This window comes from Drosophila mauritiana, unplaced genomic scaffold, assembly GCF_004382145.1.
Source record: "Drosophila mauritiana strain mau12 unplaced genomic scaffold, ASM438214v1 U_289, whole genome shotgun sequence".
Classification (NCBI taxonomy): Eukaryota; Metazoa; Arthropoda; class Insecta; order Diptera; family Drosophilidae; genus Drosophila; species Drosophila mauritiana.
Genome location: NW_022881426.1, coordinates 23,432 through 36,945, shown reverse-complemented (window position 1 = coordinate 36,945; position 13,514 = coordinate 23,432). Strand labels below are relative to the sequence as shown.

Sequence of the window (13,514 nt, the reverse complement as noted above, 5' to 3'; positions counted from 1 at the left end):
AAAATCCTGGTGTACAAGGCAATTCTCAAGCCCATCTGGACCTACGGGATACAGCTATGGGGCACGGCAAGCCACACGAATCGCCTGCGTATACAGCGGTTCCAGAATAGGTGCTTGAGAATTGCCTGTAATGCGCATCCCTACCACGAGAATGTCGCCATACATAGGGAACTTGGAATCCCACAAGTCGCTGATGAAATCTCCAGGCTCAGCGAGAGATACCTGAAAAGGCTCGAAAACCACCCTAACCACCTCGCCACCAACCTGTTAGACAATAGCCAAACAAGCAGACGTCTCATGAGGAGACACCCTCTCGATCTTCCACAACAATAGACAACACATATAAAACCCGCCACAAATACATGTACAATAGTATCCCTTAAGCTAATGTTCCCCCGCAAAACCATTTAATTATTGTCCACTAGGACAGATTTTAAATAAATAAACGCACGCTAAAAAAAAAAAAAAAAAAAAAAAAAAAAAAAAAAAATTAACGATAATATATGGAAACGATTTGTTATTCTATATATAATAGAAACTTGACTTTTGTTTCAACGATATTATCTATAAAGCGTATATTCCTATTATCCGCGGAGCCAAGTCCCGTGTTCTATAGAACTGAGAAACAAATTTGTACGGATAATAATATACTTTATTGTATGTAACCAATATAAACATAATCCGAAATAAATATTTCGAATAATGCGGGAGGTCGGCAACCACTGCCTACCTATAGTAGTTTTTGAACCCGCTGTCCTCAAAGCGGGTATTTTCAATTCCGTTTGCCACCCAACATACGGGCTATTCTCTTATATATTAAGAGATTATAGGAACATTTCATTTTTTTTCCATTATTCATATATAATATGATTATTTTTTCCCTTATACATATAATAATTAATCATTTTCATATGTATATTATTTAATTTACTCATATTATTGCCAAAATCATATGAATACATAAGTTTTGAACAATATGAGAGGTCGGCAACCACTGCCTACCTATAGTAGTTTTTGAACCCTCTGTCGTAATTCCGGTCGTTTACACTACTATACCCTCTCACTATAATGGCTTTTCTCTATAATACTAAGAGAATGTGGGATATTTTCAGCATTTTTTCCCTTATACATATAATAATTAATCATTTTCATATGTATATTATTTAATTTACTCATATTATTGCCAAAATCATATGAATACATAAGTTTTGAACAATATGAGAGGTCGGCAACCACTGCCTACCTATAGTAGTTTTTGAACCCTCTGTCGTAATTCCGGTCGTTTACACTACTATACCCTCTCACTATAATGGCTTTTCTCTATAATACTAAGAGAATGTGGGATATTTTCAGCATTTTTTCCCTTATACATATAATAATTAATCATTTTCATATGTATATTATTTAATTTACTCATATTATTGCCAAAATCATATGAATACATAAGTTTTGAACAATATGAGAGGTCGGCAACCACTGCCTACCTATAGTAGTTTTTGAACCCTCTGTCGTAATTCCGGTCGTTTACACTACTATACCCTCTCACTATAATGGCTTTTCTCTATAATACTAAGAGAATGTGGGATATTTTCAGCATTTTTTCCCTTATACATATAATAATTAATCATTTTCATATGTATATTATTTAATTTACTCATATTATTGCCAAAATCATATGAATACATAAGTTTTGAACAATATGAGAGGTCGGCAACCACTGCCTACCTATAGTAGTTTTTGAACCCTCTGTCGTAATTCCGGTCGTTTACACTACTATACCCTCTCACTATAATGGCTTTTCTCTATAATACTAAGAGAATGTGGGAATATTTCAGCATTTTTTCCCCTATACATATAATAATTAATAATTTTCATATGTATATTATTTAATTTACTCATATAATTGCCAAAATCATATGAATACATAAGTTTTGAACAATATGAGAGGTCGGCAACCACTGCCTACCTATAGTAGTTTTTGAACCCTCTGTCGTAATTCCGGTCGTTTACACTACTATACCCTCTCACTATAATGGCTTTTCTCTATAATACTAAGAGAATGTGGGATATTTTCAGCATTTTTTCCCTTATACATATAATAATTAATAATTTTCATATGTATATTATTTAATTTACTCATATAATTGCCAAAATCATATAAATACATAAGTTTTGAACAATATCAGAGGTCAGCAACGGTCTTTCCTCTATAATACTAAGATAATATGGGAATATTTCAGCATTTTTTCCCTTATACATTTATACATATAATAATTAATCATTTTCATATGTATATTATTTAATTTACTCATATTATTGCCAAAATCATATAAATACATAAGTTTTGAACAATATCAGAGGTCAGCAACGGTCTTTCCTCTATAATACTAAGATAATGTGGGAATATTTCATCATTTTTTCCTTTATACATTTATACATATAATATTTAATCATTTTATATGTATATTATTTAATTTACTCATATAATTGCCAAAATCATATAAATACATAAGTTTTGAACAATATCAGAGGTCGGCAACGGTCTTTCCTCTATAATACTAAGATAATATGGGAATATTTCAGCATTTTTTCCCTTATACATATAATAATTAATCATTTTCATATGTATATTATTTAATTTACTCGTATAATTGCCAAAATCCTATGAAGACATAAGAGAATACAATATGAGAGGTCGGCGCAACCATAATATAGTAGTTGATGACGAGGTGTTTGGCAACTTGATACAATTCTTTAAAAAGTCTTTATATTAATTATATGATAGGGACAATATCATATGCGTCACTAAATTGATGACGAGGTGTTTGGCAACGTGACACAAATCATTAAAGTCTTTATATTAATTATATGATAGAGACAATATCATATGCGTCACTAAATTGATGACGAGGTATTTGGCAACTTGATAGAATTCTTTAAAGTCTTTATATCAAAAATTATATGATAGGGACAATATCATATGCGTCACTAAATTGATGACGAGGTGTTTGGCAACTTGACACAATTCATTAAAGTCTTTATATTAATTATATGATAGAGACAATATCATATGCGTCACTAAATTGATGACGAGGTATTTGGCAACTTGATATAATTCTTTAAAGTCTTTATATCAAAATATTATATGATAGGGACAATATCATATGCGTCACTAAATTGATGACGAGGTGTTTGGCAACTTGACACAATTCATTAAAGTCTTTATATTAATTATATGATAGGGACAATATCATATGCGTCACTAAATTGATGACGAGGTATTTGGCAACTTGATACAATTCTTTAAAGTTTTTATATCAAAAATTATATGATAGGGACAATATCATATGCGTCACTAAATTGATGACGAGGTGTTTGGCAACTTGACACAATTCATTAAAGTCTTTATATTAATTATATGATAGAGACAATATCATATGCGTCACTAAATTGATGACGAGGTATTTGGCAACTTGATATAATTCTTTAAAGTCTTTATATCAAAAATTATATGATAGGGACAATATCATATGCGTCACTAAATTGATGACGAGGTGTTTGGCAACTTGACACAATTCATTAAAGTCTTTATATTAATTATATGATAGGGACAATATCATATGCGTCACTAAATTGATGACGAGGTATTTGGCAACTTGATACAATTCTTTAAAGTTTTTATATCAAAAATTATATGATAGGGACAATATCATATGCGTCACTAAATTGATGACGAGGTGTTTGGCAACTTGACACAATTCATTAAAGTCTTTATATTAATTATATGATAGGGACAATATCATATGCGTCACTAAATTGATGACGAGGTATTTGGCAACGTGATAGAATTCTTTAAAGTCTTTATATCAAAAATTATACGATAGGGACAATATCATATGCGTCACTAAATTGATGACGAGGTATTTGGCAACTTGATATAATTCTTTAAAGTCTTTATATCAAAAATTATATGATAGGGACAATATCATATGCGTCACTAAATTGATGACGAGGTGTTTGTTTGGCTACAGGAAAAATCATTTATTTATCGAATCATCAAGCAAAGGATAAGCTTCAGTGGATCGCAGTATGGCAGCTGCTCAACCACTTACAACACCTTGCCTGTTACAAAAGTCGTTTACAATTGATTCTAGGCTTTGTCATTGTATTAAATAATGCTTTTATATGTAACTAGCGCGGCATCAGGTGATCGAAGATCCTCCTAATTTACTATGTTACAAATTACATTGGCATCACATCCATTGTCGTTTATAAAATAAATTATAAACTTTAAATGGTTTAGAAGCCATACAATGCAAATTGCCCCTTATTTATCATTGCAGTCCAGCACGGATACGACCTTAGAGGCGTTCAGGCATAATCCAACGGACGTAGCGTCATACCACTGTTCGCTCGAACAAGTATTGTGCCATTGGTCCGTACCTGCGGTTCCTCTCGTACTACGCAGGAATGCTGTCGCAACAACGTTTTGTCATTAGTAGGGTAAAACTAACCTGTCTCACGACGGTCTAAACCCAGCTCACGTTCCCTTGCATGGGTGAACAATCCAACGCTTGGTGAATTTTGCTTCACAATGATAGGAAGAGCCGACATCGAAGGATCAAAAAGCGACGTCGCTATGAACGCTTGGCCGCCACAAGCCAGTTATCCCTATGGTAACTTTTCTGACACCTCTTGTTAAAAACTCTTTAAACCAAAAGGATCGATAGGCCGAGCTTTTGCTGTCCCTGTGTGTACTGAACACCGAGATCAAGTCAGCATTTGCCCTTTTGCTCTATGTGTGGTTTCTGTCCGCACTGAGCTGGCCTTGGGACACCTCCGTTATTATTTGAGAGATGTACCGCCCCAGTCAAACTCCCTACCTGGCAATGTCCTTGAATTGGATCATACCTGAGTAATTGGAGTTATACCAAATTTTCAAATCAAAAATACATAAATGCATCGTTTTATTAAAGAATTTGTTTGCGATTATATAACAAACTCGTGATACTTTGATCAAGAAGCTTGCATCAAAACCCAATACCATAAGATATAATAAATATATCCGTATAATGGCTAGGAAATGATACACGTTCCATTTAATCAAGTAAGTAAGGAAACAATAAGAGTAGTGGTATTTCATTGACGATACCAAACCGAGGTCTAATATCTCCCACTTATTCTACACCTCTTATGTCTCCTTACACTGCCAGATTAGAGTCAAGCTCAAAAGGGTCTTCTTTCCCCGCTAATTATTCCAAGCCCGTTCCCTTGGCTGTGGTTTCGCTAGATAGTAGATAGGGACAACGACGACGACTTTTCAGATCTCTCCGAACTTGTTTTACGTGGCGTGTTCCACACTGAAGGGATTACAACCACGACACCCTGAACACCCACAAGTGGTGCATGTATCAACATGGTGTATGTGTCTGGATACGCCAGACAAGCGTCCCGGACTAGAAGCTATAGCTATGTACATAGCGACCACCCCGGTAGCAATTCGAGTACTTGCTTGCCGGGCAAGCACTCCCCCTTGCTGAGGAGCGAGATCTACCTAAAATCTCTACTGATCTCTGGGTCACAGCACCCGAGTTTTGCGCAACTAGCACCGTAACTCAAACGTCGAACACGAAGGCTCTACCCGCGATATGGGTACCAACCACAGCCACCACGATACTCCCACCAGGGGGCCTACCTCAATGTGCAGTCTTGGATAGCTGCACAACCCGTGGTACCGAAAGAGAGGCTCGGTGGGCCTCCTCCTTTTGCTCCGACAAGCAGGGTTAGAGGGACCTATGGCTATATTAGTCGCCTCTTACGACAAGCAATAGCGGACTGTGGAAGTATTCTCGCCCGCTAACCACACGGCGAAGTTTTTGGGCTAAACACCCCTCCTCCTACGGAACACTTCGTCCGCAAACACTGCCAGCCGTTGAGTCCTCTGTTGATCTTCCAGGATTCTATCGAAGGTCCAGTTTTCGCCAAGGCGCTGCACTCCAAGTCCATCGAGGTTCCGCAAATCTGCATATAGGGGGCAAGCGCACAATATGTGCATCCAGTCCTCATATGGATCTCCACAAGCGCAAGCAGTGGTATCGCTGAGGGCTCTCCCTTGCAAAAATGCGTTAAACGACCCGTGACCTGTCAGCAGGTAAGACGTCCTCATCGAGAATCCAAATCTTGGATCCCGATAGGCGAGAGTGACATATGGGATGAATTTATGCGTCACCCGTCCTGGTTCGCTGTCATCATCCCATCTGTTCTGCCAACTCTGCAGTAAGCACTCTTCTAGGCGAGTCTTCCTCTGCTTCCAGCTTAGACACGTAGTGTCCTCGTCATATAGCCAGTCGTTCTCCTCCAGCGGGTATCCACGCTTCAGCTTGTATTTGACCGCTAAAAACTTAGCAGCCAAGTCAAGCGGGGGAGCTCCACCAAGTACCTGCAGTGCCACTGTGGACACTGTTCGGCATACCGAAAGGCATCCAAGCAGGATTAGCCTCTGGCAGGAGGCTAGTCGTCTCCGGGCGGCTACTTGCTCGGCGGTGTCATACCATACCGGGGCACCAAACAGCACACAAGGTGCCATGAGTCCGTCATATATGGTCCGCCTGGCTCGAGGACTGAAGCCCCAGTCGGCTCGAAGCACACGCGCCAATGCTCCAACGACTCCGGTCATCCGCTGGCGAAGCGAAGCTATGTGCGTGAGGAATTTCATTCCTTCACTGACCGTGATGCCAAGGTACCGACAGCTACGTACATACGGAAGGTTCGCTCCAGCAAACCTCACCGTAGGCGCACGTCTCAAGGCACCTTTTAGCAGCATTATTACCGTCTTGCTGGTCGAGACGGCAACGCCAACTTCCGCTCCCCACGCTTCTACGATGGACATCAGCTGTGCTCCTTTTTCCTCTAGCATAGCTCGGGAATTTCCCTCGACGAGAAGCAGCAAGTCATCCGCGTATGCACTCAGCTGGCAATACGGCTGGAGACGCTGAAGCAGTACATCCATCAGAATGTCCCAGATAAATGGGCCACTGATTGACCCCTGCGGGCAGCCTCTAGTTACCGGTACTTCCACAGTACCGGAACTGCTTCGGATCACTGCTCTTCGGCCGGAGAAAAAGCTCTGCCACAAGCCCATCTCCCGGCATCCCAAGTCTGCTAGTCGGCGGAGTGCAGCACTCCATTCGACGTTGTCGAATGCTCCTTTGAAGTCCACGAATGTGCCGAGCACGTATTGCGCCGGGCTGGCACAAACACTGCTCTTCACGTGTCTCCAAGCATCCTCCACACATCGTCCTTGGCGAAATCCAAACTGCCATCTGCAGCCTTCCGGAAGAACTTCTCTCACACGATTCACCATGATGGCCTCGAGCACCTTACCAAAGACTGGCAGCAAGCATATTCCTCTATATGAGGAGGGCTCACACTTGTCCTTATCTGGCCCTTTGAGCAGCGAGACAACTCGTGGGCACTTCCACTCAGCGGGAAAGTATCCTAATCGGATGCATCGGGAAAACAACGATGCTAGGTGCTCGGGTATGGCGCGCCAGACTGCCTTGCAGATAGTGCCATTGATGCCGTCCAAGCCGGGAGAGCGCCTGCTCTTCAACCGGGCAACACATGCATCAACCTCGAATTCTTCGAGGGCCGGTGGGACTTCCTCCGCGATGGCAGTCGGTGCTTCGGACTCCGCAACTGGGAAGAAATTGCGGAGGAGCACTCGTGCACAGTCACCCCAATCAGTGATGAGCTCGCCATTCACGCGGAGGCACCCAATCTCCGTGCACTTTCTGCGGCCTCGGCAAATCTTGTAGACGCGCCCCCATGGGTCGTCGGCATGATCTCCCACGAAGCGTTTCCAGTCATCCATTTTCGCCCTCCCAATGAGCTTCTTGTAGTTTGCTGAGGCCCGCCTCAGCTCGACCACTACACGCTCTATAGCGGCACCGTCATCACGACGCCTTCCATCTTGGAGTAGGCGACGAAGTCTCCGGACTTCGCGCCTTGCAGCGCAGAGGTCGGCAGTCCACCAACGTGCTCTCCTGTTGGGCGATCGAATTGACTTTCTTCCCAGCGCAATATCACATACATTATGTACTATACTGCGCAGGGTCGAAACTTGCTGGTCCAACGGCGACTCTGAGAAGTTTTCCGGAAGTTCGGCTGCTCTACTCACCATTTCCTCCTTGAACAATCGCCAACGTGCATTGGAGAAGTTCCAGGACGGCACAGGAGCTATGCTCTCAACTGCGCGCGCGGTAGTTGGTTCGGCCACAACAGTAATGATGTTGTGGTCACTCAATTCCCACTCGTCCACTCTCCACTCATATGTGGCCCACATAGATGCTGCCTCATTGACGATTGTCACGTCGATATCGCTAGTAGCTCTGTGATTATCGAACGTGTAAACCTCTGTTGACTGGTTTAGGGCGGCGACTCTTGCCTCCAGCATCCACTCTGACAGCAGCTCACCCCGTCTGTAGTTAGCTTGCCCCTCGGCATGACGAGAGAGTTTGCTAAGCCACATGGGGGACACTGCATTCGCGTCGAGGCCCAGGATTGCGGGGGTTCTGCTGGCCTGCAGCAGGACCGCATCCATGTACCGGAGGTACGGTTCCAGAGGTGCATCGAACTGGCAGTATGCGGCGCAAAGGAAGATTGAGCCAAAGCTCCCTTTAACGACCAGACATACGCCATAATCCGTGGTGAGGGTCTCCACTGGCATACAGATGGCTTCCTGTTGATCTACTAGGATGGCTGCCTTCCCTCGCCGATCGGTGAAAATTCTCATTCCTTCAGGCAGCACATCCATTCCGTCCCCGCCGAGATACGGCTCCTGCACCAGCGCGAACATAGACTCCGATCTCCTGAGTCGGACTCCGAGCTCGATGGTCGCAGCTCTGCCTCGGCCACAGTTCGCTTGGATGAAGCTAAACATTAATGTCTAGCTTGCACCCTCGCCAGCAACGCCCCGTATATCGGGCACACGTTCGAGAGCATGTAATGCCCCGAGGGTTGCCCTCTGTGACGGCAGTTCCGGCAGTCCACCGGGTTTTGGCACTTTGCCGCGGTGTGGCCTTGTTGCCCGCACTGGCGGCAGACATTGTCCTTCTGCCGGCATTCGCTGACCTTGTGGTCGAAACCCACGCATCTGTGGCAGGCGTATGTGCGGACCTGTGCTCGGCATCGGAATGAGAACCACTTGATGTAGACACGACCTACATCAAGCTTCGCCATCGCGCGGTCGTCTACCTCTAGCGTTACATTTACTGTGGCACCGTCGGTTACCGACCACGCCTTGGTCACCAGGTGCACGGACTTCTTAAATTGGGACATAGTCATATCGCTGTCGAAGTTATTTCCATGCAGCTCCTGCATGAATTCCTCAGGGCCGATAGCTGTGTCGACGTCATAGACGACGACCTTCGGCTTCTCGGCCGCATTCCGTGCCACATTTAGCCCAACTTCAGCGAACCTCTTTGATGCTACCACCTTCTGCAGCTCTCCAACTGAAGGAGTACGAATGATCGCACCACCACCTCGACGGAGCTCACGTACCTCATGTACTCTGACTCCGAGGGAGGGTGCAACCATCGTTCGCACCTTTTCCGCTATAGCTTTCCCCGATAGCGCAGGGTCGTCGCACTTCACCACCGCTGACCACGTCTCGCGAACCTTGGTGGTCCGCGGGGCAGCGATGGGTGCAACCTGTGGCATCTGGGGAGCATTGGCGGCCGTATTCTTTAACGGATTCGACGACGGCGGCGGCGGTGGCGGCATAGCGAGCCGCGTCTCCAGTTCTCCACACCGGAGCATTAACGCCAGCACCAGCTCATCGTAGCGGCTGATAGCATACGAGAGCTCTTCCGTGTCCACTTCTCCTAGGCTGCGGAAGCTGCTTCTCACCATGCGCTGGGTGGCCGACAGCTCTGCCATCATGGCTGCTTGCCCAGCACGGGCGGCAGCGGTAGCGGCGGTGGCAGTGGTGGCAACAATTTTAGCAGCAGTGGAAACGGCGGAGGCAGCAGTGTGGTCGGCAGCAGGGGCAGCAGTAGGATCAACAGCGGTGGCAGCAGCGTTGGGGGGGGCAGCATCGATGGCAGCGTTTGCCGTAGCCGCCCGGGCGTCCTCCAGCGACGAAAACGCCTCCTCAAGTACACCAACGGGTTCTGGCACTCCATTCGACGCCAGGGCAACCAATTTCGCCTGCGTCGGCGCCGAGCTCTTAGAGGCCAGATGGCTTCTGCGCCTGCCTCGTCTGGATTTCCTCGAGGCACTACATCCGCTCAAGGCACTCGCGCTGCTGTCGCTCTCGGTCGGCATAACTCCGATGGTGGCTCCTCCTACCGTCGACGCCAGCAACCTTTTGCTCACTGACAAAAGGTAGATGCTCTAGAGCTCCACCTATCGGTAGCGTCTGGTAGCACTAAACTGTCCCTAGACACAAACCCTAGCAGTGACTGCCACCAATAAGCTTTTTGACAGCTGCTCAAAAAGCTTACTCGAAAAACTTACTCGTAAGCTCGCCTCGCAGCACGTGCGGAGTGGAAAATTTCCAATAGTTTATTGTTAATAATTTCCAAACCGCTTGTTTTTAACACTCGACAATTTTCACTCGACTTCCGCGGAGCACTAAATCACCGATTTAATTACTTTCCAAACAAGGAAAACTTAGTTATTCGCAATCTGTACACGAGCGCAACGAAAACACGTCCGTCGTTAATCCATTCATGCGCGTCACTAATTAGATGACGAGGCATTTGGCTACCTTAAGAGAGTCATAGTTACTCCCGCCGTTGACCCGCGCTTACTTGAATTTCTTCACTTTGACATTCAGAGCACTGGGCAGAAATCACATTGTGTCAACACCCGCTAGGGCCATCACAATGCTTTGTTTTAATTAGACAGTCGGATTCCCCAAGTCCGTGCCAGTTCTGAATTGATTGTTAATTGATAATCGTTATAATTGATAAGAACTAATTGGTTTAACCCAAATAGTATTCTTAAAAATTTTAGCAAGAAAGTTCCACAATTGGCTACGTAACTAAACTATCCGGGGAACAAGTAACTAACATAAATGCTAGAAACTCTATTTACCCAGAACGAGCACATAAACCATGTTATTGTTTCCCAATCAAGCCCGACTATCTCAATCTTCAGAGCCAATCCTTATCCCGAAGTTACGGATCTAATTTGCCGACTTCCCTTACCTACATTATTCTATCGACTAGAGACTCTTCACCTTGGAGACCAGCTGCGGATATTGGTACGGCCTGTTGAGAAGTTTGCGTGTCCCCACCATAAATTTTCAAGGTCCGAGGAGAAAATATCGACACAACAGTATATGTCATGCTCTTCTAGCCCATCTACCATATCTCTCTGCGAAAGACTTCCATGGTAGTACGGCTATAAAACAGAAAAGAAAACTCTTCCGATATCTCTCGACGGCTTCTTTATGGTCGTTCCTGTTGCCAGGATGAGCACGAGGCCCATATTTAATAACAAACGGATACTCAACAGGTTACGGAATTGGAACCGTATTCCCTTTCGTTCAAAATTATTCAAGTGTATTATATTCGCTTTGTTTATATAGTTAGGCATTTTTGTTTTACTTGAAAATTTTCGGCTTTCGCCTTGAACTTAGGACCGACTAACTCGTGATCAACCACTGTTCACACGAAACCCTTCTCCACTTCAGTCCTCCAAGGTCTCATTCGATTATTTGCTACTACCACCAAGATCTGTACCAATGGCAGCTCCATGCAGGCTTACGCCAAACACTTCTACGCATACCATTGTACCTTCCTACTCACTAAAGTTTCAAAATTTATATCACAAGTAATATAAATCATCTACTTTAGCGGTAATGTATAGGTATACAACTTAAGCGCCATCCATTTTAAGGGCTAGTTGCTTCGGCAGGTGAGTTGTTACACACTCCTTAGCGGATTTCGACTTCCATGATCACCGTCCTGCTGTTTTAAGCAACCAACGCCTTTCATGGTATCTGCATGAGTTGTTAATTTGGGCACCGTAACATTACGTTTGGTTCATCCCACAGCGCCAGTTCTGCTTACCAAAAGTGGCCCACTGGGCACATTATATCATAACCTTGAACTTCATATCAAGAAAGTTAAGGTTCTTACCCATTTAAAGTTTGAGAATAGGTTAAGATCGTTTCGACCCTAAGGCCTCTAATCATTCGCTTTACCAGATAAGATTATTTTATATAATATTAAAATGCACCAGCTATCCTGAGGGAAACTTCGGAAGGAACCAGCTACTAGATGGTTCGATTGGTCTTTCGCCCCTATACTCAATTCTGACAATCGATTTGCACGTCAGAACTGTTTCGGTCTTCCATCAGGGTTTCCCCTGACTTCAACCTGATCAAGTATAGTTCACCATCTTTCGGGTCACAGCATATATGCTCAAGGTACGTTCCAGTTAGAGGCATAAATAATATAAATATACATTATACATAACTATATAGAACGCCCCGGGATTGTGTTAATTAGCTATAAATAGCTAAAAAACTAATCCCATTATTAGTCAAGTTAATTACGCTATTAGGTTTACATCCCAATAACTTGCACATATGTTAGACTCCTTGGTCCGTGTTTCAAGACGGGTCCCGAAGGTATCCTGAATCTTTCGCATTGTTAATCATACAAGAGCATATAATAAACACAAAAATCAATGATAATTATGCCATTATATAATTCCGAAAAATTAACGCTCTGTAATAATATAAATCTATCAGCACTTTATCAAATTAATAACATTTATTCTGTGTTAAAATGCAAGCAATTTAATTGGAATAAACTATAAGTTATATTTTATGATAAATTTGGGATATGCTAATAGATTACAATGTCCTTATATGGAAAAAATGCACATTATTCTTAATAATATTATTTAAATATTACAATTTTAATGATGAATTTTCCATAACGGATATTCAGGTTCATCGGGCTTAACCTCTAAGCAGTTTCACGTACTGTTTAACTCTCTATTCAGAGTTCTTTTCAACTTTCCCTCACGGTACTTGTTTACTATCGGTCTCATGGTTATATTTAGTTTTAGATGGAGTTTACCACCCACTTAGTGCTGCACTATCAAGCAACACGACTCTTTGGAAACATCATCTAGTAATCATTAACGTTATACGGGCCTGGCACCCTCTATGGGTAAATGGCCTCATTTAAGAAGGACTTAAATCATTAATTTCTCATACTAGAATATTGACGCTCCATACACTGCATCTCACATTTGCCATATAGACAAAGTGACTTAGTGCTGAACTGTTTTCTTTTCGCTCGCCGCTACTAAGAAAATCCTTGTTAGTTTCTTTTCCTCCCCTAATTAATATGCTTAAATTCAGGGGGTAGTCCCATATGAGTTGAGGTTGTATATATAACTATTTTTTGCCATAAATTCTTTATATATAAATGATAAAACAATCAATTAAATTCGTTATAAATAGTTCCAATAGTTCTTGTAAGCAAAGT

General features: G+C 43.1%; 1 pseudogene; it reads right to left on the bottom strand.

Moving 5' to 3' along the window:
• Window positions 1-4,048: 4,048 nt before the first annotated feature.
• On the bottom strand, window positions 4,049-13,414 carry LOC117149681 (annotated as a pseudogene).
• Between the last annotated feature and the right edge of the window lie 100 nt (window positions 13,415-13,514).